Source organism: Piliocolobus tephrosceles, chromosome 6, assembly GCF_002776525.5.
Source record: "Piliocolobus tephrosceles isolate RC106 chromosome 6, ASM277652v3, whole genome shotgun sequence".
Lineage (NCBI taxonomy): Eukaryota > Metazoa > Chordata > Mammalia > Primates > Cercopithecidae > Piliocolobus > Piliocolobus tephrosceles.
Window position 1 is genome coordinate 42,738,951 of NC_045439.1, and position 15,759 is coordinate 42,754,709.

The 15,759-nt window shown below is 43.8% G+C and overlaps 1 protein-coding gene across 2 annotated transcripts in view; it reads right to left on the bottom strand.

The window, feature by feature from the left end:
* SYNE2 (spectrin repeat containing nuclear envelope protein 2) overlaps positions 1 to 15,302 on the bottom strand; it is a 380,145-nt gene extending 364,843 nt beyond the window's left edge. The window contains exon 1 of one of the 2 annotated variants that reach the window (XM_023232104.2): positions 15,124 to 15,302. The gene's annotated coding sequence lies outside the window, so the exon portion shown is untranslated. The remainder of the gene's footprint in view (positions 1 to 15,123) is intronic. The other variant, XM_023232093.3, reaches the window with a different exon arrangement.
* Positions 15,303 to 15,759: the final 457 nt, after the last annotated feature.

A 15,759-nucleotide genomic window follows, 5' to 3' on the forward strand; every position in this document is an offset into this window, starting at 1 on the left:
AGAAAGAAAGAAAGAAAGAAAGAAAGAAAGAAAGAAAGAAAGAAAGAAAGAAAGAAAGCAAGCAAGCCAGCCAGCCAAGGTGGTTCATGCCTACAATCCCAGCCGTTTGGGAGGCTGAGGCAGGAGGATCACGTGGTGGCATGAGCCTGTGTTGGGAGACTCAGCTGGGAAGATGACCCAAGCCCAGGAGTTTGAGGCTGCAGTGAGCTATAATCATGCCACTGCACTCTAGCATGGACTAAAGAGTAAGACTGTATAAAAAAAGAAAAAAAGAAAGAAAAAGAAGCTTTTTGCCCACTGTTGCAGTTAACTGGTAAATTTGTGTCATAAATTAACAGAACTGGGTTAGCAACAAATGAGATACACAGGTCTTTAAATTATAACCCTAGGTATGTTACCGATTTGAAAGGTGATCTAACAGCATTTAAAGTAACTTAAATTTTGCATTTATGGGACTTTCAAAACCACAGTCAAAAATAAGAACCCAAGCCTGAGTAACATGGCAAAACCCCATCTGCACACAAAACACAAAAAGTAGCCAGGCATGGTGGTGCACACCTGTAGTCCCAACTGCTAAGGAAGCTGATGTGAGAGGATTGCTTCAGCTCAGGAGGCAGAAGGTACAGTGAGCAGAGATTATGCCACTGTACTCCAGCCTGGAAAGCAGAGTGAGACCCTGCCTTAAAAATAAAACAAAAAAAAGGAACAAGCCATAGTTATGAAATCTCAGTAATAAACCCTGATATCAAATACCTAAGTGAAAAGAAAAAAGGTCAAATTCTAGCTACTTTGCCTAATTATTCCCAAGGTCCCAGGTGTCAGAAACATTTAAATGAGATAAACACACAATTGTCCACAGCAATTATCTCTAGGAAGAGAGACTGCAAGAATGGAAAATGAAAGTAATATAGGCAAGGGCTTTTGCCCATGTGTGCATGTGCGTGTGCATGTGCGTGCGTGCTGCGGTTTTTATAATAACAAAAATTCCTTAAAAGGCATTCAAAGTCTGATCAGACTTAATTTTTATCTGCATCCATGAGTTTGGCATAAGGATTACACATTTCATTATCTAATAAAGGGAACACCATTAAGGAAAAGAGCAGCATTCTCTCTGCCCCTTTGGCCTCTCCAATTGAACTAAAACAAGATTTATTAGATTAAGTTTTTACCCACTCCAAAACAAACGTTTCCATTTCATCAGAAGCAAGAGAGAAAAATCTTAAAGGACATTAACTTTCAAGCAGCTCAGAAGGGAAAGGAATACTAGAACTTAAGAAATAAAATGGAGAAGGAAACTCCCTTGACACTCTTCAGGTAACAAGGAGAACCACCCAGTTAAAGAGCTATTCTCTCCTCATAGTGAAAGCCTGAGGTGGAAACTGATGAACAATGTCCCACAGAGCAGCCTGCTCGCTGTCTCAGGTACTCACTCACATATCCATTCTTCTGAGCTGAAAGAGAAAAGATAAAAATGAGAAGTGCTTTAAAATTAAAATTGATGTTTAAACATCAGGTCTCTTCTGAGCCCCTACTTTTTCATCTTAAAAATACTATTTGCAGCCAGGCACAGTGGCTCACGACTGTAATCCCAGCACTTTGGGAGACTGAGGTGGGTGGATCTCCTTAAGTCAGGAGTTTGAGACCAGCCTGGTTAACATGGTGAAACCCCATCTCTACTAAAAATACAAAAATTAGCCGGGCTTGGTGGTGGGCACCTGTAATCCCAGCTACTCGGGAGGCTGAGGCAGGAGAAGTACTTGAAATGGGGGGCAAGGGAAGGGGGGCGGAGGTTGCAGTGCGCTGAGATCATGCCACTGCACTTGAGCCTGGACAACAAGAGTGAAACTTTGTCTCCAAAAAAAAAAATTGCTACCAATAAATAATTTGCAAAGATGCTTAGCATAAAACCTGAGACACTGTGGGTGCACAATAAATGTTAGCTTCCTTCTTTCAGAACTGAATTTCCAACTGCCGGATAGATCTCCCACTAATCTTTGAGCTCACCAGACCCATTAGCCCACTCCATTGCTGGACTATCCAATTTATCCCATACCTTCTCCTCCTGTATTTTCTCTCTCTCAAGTAATGGCATGAACATTGTCTTTGGCACCTAGTTTCAAATTATCTGTCTTCTATCTCCTTTTAATCCCCTCTTACTCTGTTCTCCAAATGTCTTCATCACTCACCTGAATTTCTGAAACATCCTTGTAATCAGACTCCCTGCCTCTCCAATACATCTTTCAAAACATTATTGCGAAACAGAGCTCACACCAAACACCTGCTTTGGTTCCCCATTGACCATGAGAATATAGTCTGAACATCTGTGTGTGAAAAACCCTCCAAAAGCTAACCACAAGTCATCTATCCGGCCTTCTCTCCCGCCACACCCTGCCATTAATTAACCCTGTGCTTTTCTTCAGCCCACGATCTACTCTCCTCCACTCTCCATCCATAAAAGCCCTACTCATCATTCTAGGCCCAGCAATACACACTCAGCTCAAATGACAAATGTTTTACAAAATTAGCCCTAACTTCCCCAAAGTTAGCACTTGCTTTATGCACCCACAGCACCTCGCTTGTACTTCAGTTGGCACTTCTTCCATTCTAGATAATACTACAGTGACTTGTTTACACAAGGCCCTCTCCCCTAGTTCCTGAAGAATTAGGGCTCATATCTGATTCATTTCTGACTGTCCCCTAAACACCTGTTATCTAGCCCCTTGTATATTACACCCTTGAACTGAATGCAATAACTAGCATTTGTTACCATGTGTTCCGTAGGTACTATGCTATCTGTTACCTGTATTATCTCAGTATAAGTATGTGGGATTTTAGTTTCACTTTTACAGATGAGGAAACTCTACTCAGAGAGGTTAAGTAATTTGCCCAAAATAACACCTCCAGTATATGGCAGAGCTAGAACTTGAACCAGGGGTCAGACTGATTTCATAAGCCATGCTTTTAACCACTACACTATACCACAGACATTTCTAAAATTCACTTGTTCCTTTAGAATGTATGCACATGGAATATTACTCAAGATCAACACCCCAGGAAATCATATTTAATCCTATCAGTACATGGAGGTCCTCTTGGTTCTGCTCTAGTCCAGGGGCATAATATCCCATGATATCCCAGATATCATGATATCCCAGATTCATTTATTTTTCTCCTTTTTTACTCCCACTTCCAGTCCTCACTACCCCTGAAAAACAAATTAGAAGAGAAATGATTTGGAAGGTATAGATAGAAAAAGAATTCAATCTTTCACTCCTTGTGATACATGTAACAGTAAGTGTATAAGATTTAGCAGCCATATATAACCTAAAAGAATCTGTTGGATCATTTCAAAACATGCTCACCCTGTTCAAACCTGAAATCAACAGCAGTTGCTAAGAAAACACATGACCGACTGCAAGACAACCTGATGACTCACCCAAGGAACAGGCTTACCTTCCAGTTCTCAGAAACTATCACCAACAGAGAGTCTTTGTAACCAAATCATCAATCTGTGGTTACAAACATTCAGAAGTTTCTTTTCATCCAGCTCAGAAGGGACTATAATCAGTACTGGATTAAACACTTTTACAAAATTAATTATTACCCAGCAGAGGGGAGACTTTCTGCAATGAAAAATGTACAAAGACTACAAAGGTAACTTATTTTCTTTTAAACAAAGATGTATTAACAGAGGAAAGATTCTTACTCAGTGTCATCAAATGAGTGACTACAAAGGATATTCCAATAAGAGCACGCTTAGTAACCTATTTTCTTTGCCAACACACAAGTGCAAATACTAAAACACATCTTGGCCGGGCGTCGTGGCTCAGGCCTGTAATCCCAGCACTTTGGGAGGCCGAGGTGGGCAGATTACCTGAGGTCAGGAGTTCGAGACCAGCCTGGCTAAACCCGTTTCCACGAAAAATACAAAAAATTAGTCGAGCGTGGTGGCATGCGCCTGTAATCCCAGCTACTCAGGAGGCTGAGGCAGGAGAATTGCTTGAACCCGGGAGGCGGAGGTTGCAGCGAGCTGAGATCGCGCCACTGCACTATAGGTTGGGCAACAAGGGCAAAACTCCATCTCAAAAAAATAACAACAATAAAAATCAAAAAAATAAATAAATAGAACATATCTTTAACTCTTTAATAAACAGAATTCTAATAAACAGAATTCATGATGATAATCATTCCTTTTTTCTTTCTGAATCACTATCTCAAATTTTTGAACTAAAAGCTCTAATATGCATTATTCTATCAACAATCCCATCATACACTGGCTATCACCTACCATTATACTGTAGTAACCTACCATTATACTGTAGTAAAAGCTTATATGCATTTGAGTTGTGGGGGTTTATATTTGTTTGGAGGCATGAGAGACAGTCTGGAACAGCTTATTTATATTGTTGAAATGTACAATTAAGATAAAAAATTCTTGAGTAATATTTTAAAATGAAAATTAGCTAATTCCTATGGTATGACCCATTAATTCATATATCACACAGAAGTGGCTAAAGATGAAAATCTCAGTCATAAGTGATACAATCAGCTTTTCCTCAGTATACCACAACTTGTTCTCCAAAGCCAAAGTAGGAGAAAACAGGTGGTATGTCTGTAAATCAATTCTGTCCCCACTTCAAACATGAACTATCCCATAACCTGACCTCCCACTAACTGTGTTATCTCTAACCTTGAAAAAAAGACAGCATGGAGCACATTGACTAAGATGAATGGATTTTTATGCATCCCCACATGCTGAATACCTTTCTTTCCAAATGAGGCAACATAACTGCTGAAATGAGTAGTGACAATTCTTAATTTACATATATTAAAAATCTGCCCCAAGGCCAGGCACGATGGCTCATGCCTATAATCCCAGCATTTCGGGAGGCTGAGGCGGGCAGGTCACTTGAGGCCAAGAGTTTGACACGAGCCTGGCCAATATGGTGAAATTCCATCTCTACTAAAAATTTTTAAAAAGCCAGGTGTGGTGGTGCATGCTTGTAGTTCCAGCTACTCAGGAGGCTGAGGCAGGAGAATCACTTGAACCCAGGAAGCGGAGGCTTCAGTGAGCCAAGATCATGCCACTGCACTCCAGCCTGGTGACAGAGTGAGAGTCTATCTCCAAAAAAAAAAAAAAAAAACCTGCCCCAAAACCTTCAAAACCTTCTAATATCTACCTTCCTAAAAACCTGCCTTCCAAATTAAAATTTCCCCTTCAAGTATAGTAATTCAATTTTGGCAGGGCATGCGTGTATATTCTTTCTTACTATTTTAGAATATTATCTATCAGTATAATGCATATATTGCTAACGTAATGACAGTACATAAAATGTTTTAATAAAATGTATTCACGGTAGTGACAATTATACTTATTTTTGCCAGGCACGGTAGTTCACGGCTGTAATCCCAGCCCCTTGGGAAGCTAAGGCAGGAGGATTTCTTGAGCCCAGAAGTTCGAGACCAGTCTGGGCAACACAGTGAGATCTCGTTTCTACAAGATATCGAAACACGAGGCTGGAGGATCAGTTGAGCCCAGGAGGTCGAGGCTGCAAAGAGCCATAATCACAGCACACTGCACTCCCACCTGGGTGACAGAGCGAGACTTTGCCTCAACAACAAAAAAAGTATACTTGTTTTTAATAGGTTTTATGCAAATAGGAATATATGTACATGTGTCCACCTGTTGTTTTGTTTTATCCACCTTTTGTGTAAATTAGCTCCAGATAAGTTTTATCTACAATGTAAGGGAAACCAGGAAATGGCTACATGTGATTCAGTTTCAAATTGATTTCTAGCACTTTAATATCTCAAATAATTTAAAATCCAATTATTTAAGGATAAAATGATATGAGGTATGAAATTTGCTTCAAAATAATCCAGCACGGGTGTGATATGTGAGGACATGGGTAAAACCAGATTGACAGAATTTAATAATATTCATTCTGGGTAATCGTTATGCAATAGTACATTTTTACTATTATCTCTGCTTTTGAATATATTTGAAATTTTTCATAATAAAGTTTTTTAAATCCAATTTACTATTGTTCCACTGCCAAACAACTGTATCATTTTGAATTTGTTTTTCATGCTCACTTCAGCAACACATATGGTAAAACTGAATTTGTTCTACCTACATTCCTTTTTTTCTTTTTAGACAGGGTCTCACTGTGTCTCTCACAGCTCACTGCAGACTCAATCCCCCAGGCTCAGGCAGTCCTCCCACCTCAGCCTCCCTAGTACCTGGGACTACAGACATGCACCACCATAGCCCAGCTAATTTGTGTGTGTGTGTGTGTGATTGGGGTCTCACTATATTGCCCGGGCTGATCTCAAACTCCTGGGCTCATTCGATCCTCCCACCTCAGCCTCCCAAAATGCTGGGATTACAGGCATATGCTACAGTGCCCAGCCTACATTGCAATTAATGTTGTGTATGATATTAGTGCCAACTACTGCTCTTAAAATACAACAGGGTAGGGCCGGGCACAGTGGCTCATGCCTGTAATCCCAGCACTTTGGGAGTCCAAGTTGGGCAGATCACGAGGTCAGGAGTTCGAGACCAGCATGATCAACATGGTGAAACCCTGTCTCTACTAAAAACACAAAAATTAGCTGGGTGTGGTGGCGTGCACCTGTAATCCCAGCTACTCAGGAGTCCGAACCCAGGAGGCGAAGGTTGCAGTGTGCCGAGATTGTGCCACTGCACTCCAGCCTGGGCAACACAGCAAGACTCCATCTCAAAAAAAAAAAAAAATACAATGGGGTAAATATCACATTTTTTAACCATACGCATAGACTTGAAGAGCTGGAAAAAATCTCAGAGATTGTCTAATCCTCTATGCCCATGGTTCACAGTCTGCAGTATGCATCAGAATCACTTAGAAGGCTTATTAAACACAGATTTGCTGGGCCCCATTGTCAAGGTACACTCAATAGGTTGGCCATTCTTGGTCCCTGGGCCCTACTTTGAGAACCTGTTCTAGCTGACCATGCTTTGCCCTGCTCATGTTTCCACTGCAGTGACCACCAGTTTCCACTGCAGTGACTACCACTGAGATTGCATGTTCCTCTGCTTATGGGCCTTTCTGCTTCTAGACAGCTTGCTAGTGGCAAGAGACACTGACTTTCATCTGTGTGTCAGAGCTCAGATTCAGTAAGTACTTAAAAAATAATTTGTTGAATGAATTAAATAGGGGTACATTTACACAGCCCGATAGAGAAGAGCTACTCACTGATAACAAACTGCACACAGTGGTAGTACCCAAAGGGAGACTAGAAGTCAGCTGGAACCAGAGCAACAAGTAATTGGCAAATTCTAGAAAAATTCAAGCACCACATCTCAGATTGAAGTTTCCAATCAAACACGGACGCTGACAAGCAAAACCTTGAGGCTGCTTTTTGTCAAATGTGTTACTTTGACCTGAGGGGCTATTAGCAAGTGCTTTTCATCTCAGACACCATCAAAAGAAAGAGATGCTTTCACACTTATCTTTCAACTCAACGTTTCTCAGGGTCTGGAAAATGTCAACACCGGAAGACTGATTCCTTCTCCCCATTCACCTCCCTCCTCCTAATGCGGCCCAGAGGAAAGAAAAGGAGGCAGTGCACCCTGCAGAGCCTGTCTGGAGGGGAGGTTTCTCCAAGTGCAGGTGTTCTGAATATTGTAATACTCTGCAGTATTCTAAAATATGTTTCTATAACAGCAATGATCTGCTCTATGATAATTTAGTGGATTCGTTTAAGAAAATTAGTTTCTAGACCAGGCACAGAGGCTCACGCCTATAATCCTAGTACTTTGGGAGGCCAAAGCAGGTAGATCACTTGGGCCAGAGAGGCAGAGGTTGCAGTGAGCCAAGATCGTGCTACTGCACTCCAGCCTGCTGGGCGACAGAGCTAGAGGGACAGACGGGAGGGAGGGACGGACGGGAGGGAGGGAGGGAGGGAGGGAGGAAGGGAGGGAGGAAGGAAGGGAGGGGAAGGAAGGGGGGAAGGGGGAGAGAGAGAGAGAAAGAAGAGAGAGAAAGGAGAGAGGAAAGCAGTGGAGTCCACGCCTTTAGTGCGGGCTGCACCTAGTGACTTGCTTCTTTTTTTCTCTTTTTCCCAAGGCAGAGTCTTGCTCTGTTGCCCAGGTTGGACTGCAGCAGCATGATCTCAGCTCACAGTAACCTCCACCTCCCAAGTTCAAGCAATTCTCCTGCCTCAGCCTCCCAAGTAGCTGGGATTACAGGCACGTGCCGCCACACCCAGCTAATTCTGTATTTTTAGTAGAGATGGGGTTTCACTATGTTGACCAGGCCGGTCTCAAGCTCTTGACCTCGTAATCCCCTGCCTTGACCTCCCAAAGGGCTTGGATTACAGGCGTGAGCCACCGTGCCTTGTCAATTTTAAAAGTATTTTAAACTAAATACAAATAAAATCACACCATATCAAAATTTGTGACATGTCACTAAAGTAGTACTGAGGAATAAATTTAAAAGACTAAATACCTATATCAGAAAAGAAGAAAAGTCACAAATCAATGATCTAAGGAAACTGGAATAAGAACAAATTAAACCCAAAAGTAGAAGAGAGGAAAAAATAAAGATTTGAGTGAAAATCAATTAAAGGGAAACTAGAAAAATATTAAACGATATCAATGAAACCAATAGCTGGTTCACGGAGGTCAATAAAATTTATAAACCTCAAGCCTAGAGTGTCTCAACCCTGGCACTACTAACACTTTGGCTGAATAATTCTCTATTCAGAGGATCTCACCTATCCACTGTAGGGTGTCTAGCAGCATCCTAGACCTCTGCCCACTAGATGCTGGGAACAAATGCCCCTCGTTCCTATACCAGACATGGTCTCCAGACACCATCTCCAAAAATTACCAAATGTTCCTGGCATAAATGGGGTAAACTTCCGCCCATATTCACACCGTAAACAAAAATTAAAGTACATGAACCTAAATGTTAAACCAAAACCTTATAAAAATTTTAGAAAAAAATCATAGGAGAAAGCCTTTTAGACTTTGAATTAGGCAGATTTCTCAAATATAATACCAAAAGTACAATCCATAAAGAATAAATTGACAAATTGTACTGCATCAAAATTAAGAACAGTATCTTCAAAAGATATTGTTAAGAGAATGTAATAAATTTGCTATGGTTTAAATGTCCCCTCCCAAACTCTGGTGAAATTTAATTACCATTATAACATTATTAAGAGGCAATACTGTTACAATATTACAGTATTAAGAGATGGAATTTTTATCAGGTGATGGGTTATAAGGGCTCTGCTCTCATTAATAGATTAACGCCATCATCACAGGAGCGGGTTCCTTATAAAAGAATAAATCAGACTGAGCGTGGTGGCACGCACCTGGAGTCCCAGCTACTCAGGAGGCTAAGGCAGGAGAATCGCTTGAACCTGGGAGGTGGAGGTTGCAGTGAGCTGAGATCAAGCCACTGCACTCCAGCCTGGGCAACACAATGAGACACTGTCTCAAAAAAAAAAAAAGAAAATAGGCTGGGTGCAGTGGCTCATGCCTGTAATCCCAGCACTTTGGGAGGCCAAGGCGGGCAGATCACTTGAGGCCAGGAGTTCAAGACCAGCCTGGCCAACACAGTGAAACCCTGTCTCTAAAAAAAACCAAAAAAATTTTTTAAAAAGGCCGATGTGGAGATGCATACCTGTAATCCCAGCTACTCGGGGGGCTAGGGTACAAGAATCACTAGAACCCAGGAGGCAGAGGTTGCAGTGAGCCAAGACTGTGTCACTGCACTCCAGCCTAGGTGACAGAGTGAGACTGTGTCTTAAATAAATAAATAATTAAATAGAATAAAACAGCTCCATTTTGCTTCTTTCTCACCCTCTCTTTGCCCTTCTGTCATGTAATGATACAGCAAAAACGCTCTCACCAGATGTCACCCCCTCAATCTTAAGATTTCCCAGATTCTAGAACCATGAGCCAATAAATTTCTGTACATTATAAATTACCCAATCTGGTATTCTGTAATGGCAGCACAAAATGGACTAAGATAAGACTGAATGGAAATATTTGCAAATCTTATACCTGATAAATGACTTGCATCCAGAATACACAAAGAGCTCTCAAAACTCAATAAGGAAAACAACAATGCAAGAAAACGGGCAAAAAATTTGAGCAGACACGTCAACAAAGAAGATATACGGATGGTAAATAAACATATGAAATGATGCTCAACGTCATTAGTCATCAGGGAAATAGAAATTAAAACCACAATGAAGTGTCAATGACTACACACCCAACAGAATGGCTATAAAAGCCTGACCACCCCAACTGTTGGCAAGGATTTAGAGCAACTGGAACCCTCATAGACTATTTTGGTTATATTACGTAACCACTTTGGAAAAGTATAGTAGTTCTTTGAAAAGTTAAACATATGCCTACCATAGGATCTAGTCATTCTACTCCTAGACATCTACCCAGGAGAAATGAAAGACATGCATACAAAGACTGTGTATAATGTTCATGGCAGTTTTATTTTTAATAGCCCAAAACCAGAAATAACCCAAATGCCTATCAATGGGTGAAAAGATAAATGAACTGGGATCTATCAGTACAATGGAGTACTACTTAACAACAAAAAGGAATCAACTATTGATACGATATAGATGAGTCTCAAAATAATTATGCTAAGCAAAAGCCAGGCAAAGAACAGAACTTACTACATGATTTCATTTACATAAAATTCTAAAAACGCAAACTAATCCACAGAGTCAGAAAGCTATCATTGGTTGTATGAGAAAGAGGGATTCAGGGTATAGCAAGGGGCTACAGGAAGACAGTTTCACAGGTCTATACATAAGTCAAAAACTTCTCAAATGCAAACAAGAGGCCAAGGGCAGGCTCATGCCTGTAATCCAGCACTTTGGGAGGCTGAGGTAGGAGGATCACTTGAGGCCAGGAGTTGGAGACCAGCATAGGCAACATGGTGAGATCTCTTCTCTACAAAAAGTTTAAAAATTAGCCAGGCATGGTAGTGCGCACCTATCAGTTACTCGGGAGGCTGAGGTGGGAGAATCACTTGGGCTGAGGAGGTAGAGGCTACAGTAAGCCATGATCGTACCACTGCACTCCAGCCTGGGTGATAGAACGAGACTTTGTCTCAAAAAAATAAAGTAAGTGAATTTGCACTATTCCAGACATAATCTTTTATTTGATGAAAGTAGGAAAGGGGGCATATGACACAGACCCTTTGTCTCATATGAAAGAAAGTATTTTGCCAGCCGCGGTGGCTCAAGCCTGTAATCCCAGCACTTTGGGAGGCTGAGACGGGCGGATCACAAGGTCAGGAGATCGAGACCATCCTGGCTAACACGGTGAAACCCCGTCTCTACTAAAAATACAAAAAACTAGCCAGGCGAGGTGGCGGGCGTCTGTAGTCCCAGTTACTCGGGAGGCTGAGGCAGGAGAATGGCGTAAACCCGGGAGGCGGAGCTTGCAGTGAGCTGAGATCGGGCCACTGCACTCCAGCCCCGGGCTACAGAGCAAGACTCCGTCTCAAAAAAAAAAAAAAAAAAAGAAAGCAAGTATTTTGTCTCTAAAAAAAAAAAAAAAAAAAAGGAGGGAAACATACAGTGAAGACTCAGAGAATAGGCTACTGTATTTAATATTATTTCTTAATCAGTAAGATGTTGCCAATCTGAAATATTTCATAATAATAAAAAAGGAAAAATGATTATATTGTTTCCAATTTGGCTTGTCCCACTCCCAGGCAGAACTAGGGGCTTCCCTCCTTCCACCGCCCCCAGGAGTACCATGTGTATACTGCAATAGCTTGTCTTCACACTAAACTAACAGCTTCATCAGGATAGGGACTATGTCTTTTGATCTTGACATAGTGGTAAAATATAGGTTTGTTAGAGTCTGTAAGCCTGGCTTTGTATTCTAGGCTCTGCCATTCACCCATTGCATATTCTCAGAAAGTTATTCAATCTCCCTGATGCCCAGTTTTTTAAACCATAAAAGGGTTAATAGGCTATATATGAGGATTTCATGTTAATTTCTCTAGAAAGACCCTGAATAATCTGACACCTGATTTCCACTCCGTCATTTAGTCTCACCCTCCCTTGACTTGACAGTGCTCAGCCACAATGACCTCTCAGTTTCAATAAATCCACACACCACCTAGCTCTTTCCCGCCTCGAGGCCTTTGAGCATCCTCTCTCTCCGCCAGATTTTCTTCCATGCCTGTCTCCTCTCTACAACCTCTTACGCCACAACAATATGGCTAGCTCCTTCTCATCTTCAAGTCTCATTTAAATGTCACTTCCACCTAGAGGCCTTCTCACCAGTATTCTAGGAGGCCTTGGTTATTCTATGTCCCAGCATTCTGCTGTACCCTTCTTTCCACTCAACATTCATTCAAGTTATTGAGGACCTACTATATGCCAGTTACTGTTCCAGATTCTGAAGATGTAACAGTGAATAAAACAGCTCTGATACAGTTCTGAAGGATACACAACCTTCTGAAAAAGACAGACAATAAACAAGCAACATATGGTAGGCAGCCATAAGTGCTATGGAGGAAAAATAATAACTTATCAAAGGAGGAATGGGAGTCGCGAGGATGGTTGTGATTTTAAATCTGGGGGTTAGTGAAGGCTCACTGACAAAATAACATCAAGTAAAGAAGTGAAGAGGGTCAGGTCAACAAGTGCCATTCGAGATATGGGAGCTAGGGCCAGGGGGTCATTCCAGGCAGCGCACAGCAAGTCCAAAGGCCCTCATGCAGCAAGAAAGCTAGTTTGGCTGTAGACACTCGAGCAGGGAGGAGAGCAGCAGATAAAATAGGAAGGTAATGGCATGGAGAAGCAGGGAAGCCAAAAGAGGTATGCTCTGGAAGCCACTGTCAGGTCTTTGCCATTCACTCAGAGAGAGACAGGAAGCCAATGGAGGGTTTTTAATAGAAGAATGATGTGATCTGATTTACCTTTCAAAACCTGCTATTAGTTTAGCAATATATTTTATTTCCTGCCTAGATTCCCTACCTAGATAAGGGCAGGAACCATGGCTGTCTTGTGCACCACTATCACCCCAGCACCTAGCACAAGACATTGTAGGTACTCAATAAGCAATTATAGATGAAAAAGGTAAAAAGGTAATCTATGTAAAGTATCTACTGGTACAAAATAAGCATTCTATAAGGGGTAACTATTATTATTCAGATCCCCAGAAGCCAGCACAGTGACTGGTATATGTAGGAGTTTGAGTAAATAAATAATCTTGTGAAATTATTGAAAATATGTATTTAAAACATATAAGCAATGAAAAATAAAATAATGAAAAAGGAACCAATTGCTTTTCACCCATTTCCTTACTTATTAAAATGTGATTCATTCAGTTTTTAAATTTTACATTAACTTTCACCTTATGCTAGTGAGAGCACTACTCAGAATAACCCCATTGTGACTCAGTTCTCTAAACATTCTGCAATATCCTACAACACAATTAACACGAATCCAGTGAAATGCTAAAAACTTTCTAATTGGGTAAATTTATTCACATGATTTTTCAAACAATTTTAAGGCTAGCTGACCAAAAGTGGTTTGAGTTTGATTTTTTAAAAATTCAGATAAAGGTTTGTTAATTCAAACATGTGGACAAAGACCTAAACATTTCCACTTTTTACTTATTTTGACATCTCCATTCTTCACCACGAAAAAACTTAATAAGGATTACACCTGTTCCCACCGCCCCAGGGGGCTGGCCCGGCTAAAGCCGTTCAGTAATTATCTCAGGAAAAGCCCTTGAGAGTCTCCACAGCTTTCCAGAAAGGCAACTTGGAGAAAGAATCATGCATTAAAGCATGAAAACACACCAAATATTCATCCCATAAAAGCTGAACACCCTCCTCTGAACATGTTTACGATGTCTCTGTGGCAGGCACTGGAGCGGTGAGAAGGCCAGGTGTGGCCCGGCACGGTTTAATTGTATTCCCCACCTCTAAAAATGATCGAACCCATCCTAGCATAGCCACATAGTATCTGCAACGAAGCCTTCGGAACTTCTAGCAAAGCAGATAAAAGTTGCTTCAAATCAAACAAACTCAAAAGATAAAAAAAGCGATGCCAAGTGTGGAGCGGCTCGAAAGAACCCTCACGGGTTAGCTCCGACTTGCCGGTGCTTGTACACAATCGTGCCTGCGGCGTCCAGCTCAGACGCTCCCTTTCTCGGAGGGAGGGGAAATAACTTTCGGAAACAGCAGGCGTCCACAAACGCGAATGCTACACAGGACTTCTCAGCCTCCATCAAATAAGGCGCTAATGTTCCCAGCAGCACTAATTCCATACACAGCCCCCGCCCCGCCCTTTTCAACAGAAGAAAAATAACCTAAGCAGGAGAAGGTGCCACCGTCAGACCCTAAAGGCAATTTCAGACAACAAAGACCCCAAGCAATCGAAATGGAATTATAATCCCCGCCGTCCGAGGGCCCCCCGCTCCCGCAGAGGCGCTAAGCTGCCGCGCCCGCCGCCGCCCCTTCAGTACCCGGGCCGCCCGTCCCCGCGCCCTCTGCAGCCCCGGTGCGCCCCGACTCGCGGGTTCCCGGGTCCCCCGGGCGAGCCCCACACCGCCCACGATCCTGCAATCTCTGCGCCGCGGCTATCCGCCTCCCAGCTCACGCGGCGTTCAAAATCTTTCCCGCCCAGGCGTGACGCGAGGAATGAAAACAATCAGCGGCCCCCGAGCGCCGGGGCCTGGGCCTGGGCCCGGGAGGGGGCGGCCGGGGCGCCGGGGCACCAGGGCACAGCCTCCCGCGCAGCGGCTGCCCGAGCCGGGCGGACCGGCTGGCTGGGGCCCGGAGGTGACACAAAGAACCCGGAGAGACAAACGCCACCCGCTGGCGCTCGCTCCAATCTCCGAAGCGCCCCGCCCGCTGACAAGTTTGCGGCGCCCTCCGCGCACCCCTCTCTCCCCACCCGAGCAAAGTTTCCCGTGGCCCGGCTCGGACCCTGGCATCGGGTCGGTTCCAGTCTCCCGCCGCCCCCGCCCCCGGCTCAGGGACCTTTCTCTCTCTCGCCCCCGCCCCTTCCCCTCCCTCCTGCTCTCTCCGGGGCGCACAGGGGTGCTGGGGCCCTGCGGCCGCGCTCACCCACCGTCCGCCCGGCCAAGGGGCAAGAGCACGGGCCGGGGCCGCCCGAGGTCGGCGCTCCGCTTGCCTGGCTCTCTGGATCGCGGCTTTTGCTCGCTCTCCCTCTTGCTTTCTCAGGTTCGGCCGAAGGCTCTGGGCGCAGCTGAGCGCGCTCAGCTCCTTGGCGCTCGGAAAGCGGCAAACCACGCCCCGCGCCTTCCCCGCCCGCCGCCCGCCGCCGGGTCCCGCGCTCGCCCCTCGGCGGCCAGTATGGAGCGCGCCCGCCAGCGCCGGGGCGGAGCAGCAGGCCCCGCCGCAGCCCGGGGCGGGCAACTTTCTCCCCGTGTTTTGGGACATCAGAGGTGGTGTGAGGGAGAGACCACCTCGCAATGCAGGTTCACGACCCTTTTCTTACCCGGGGCTGGGGAATCGGGAGTCACAAACTCCCTCAAAAAGCTCTTCTGGACGATTTCAGCAGGGGTCTTCTCCAACACCCGTAGATTCCCGGGTCTTGGAAGTAGGAGTTAGAAAGCAGATCTGCGATTAGCTACCAGACCATGAGCAAGTCATTTCACCCCGTGGGCTCTTTGTAAAATGAGGAATTTGGATTCGAAGGCCTTTAAAATCTGGATCCGTATTTCGTGGTGTGGTCCGTATCTCG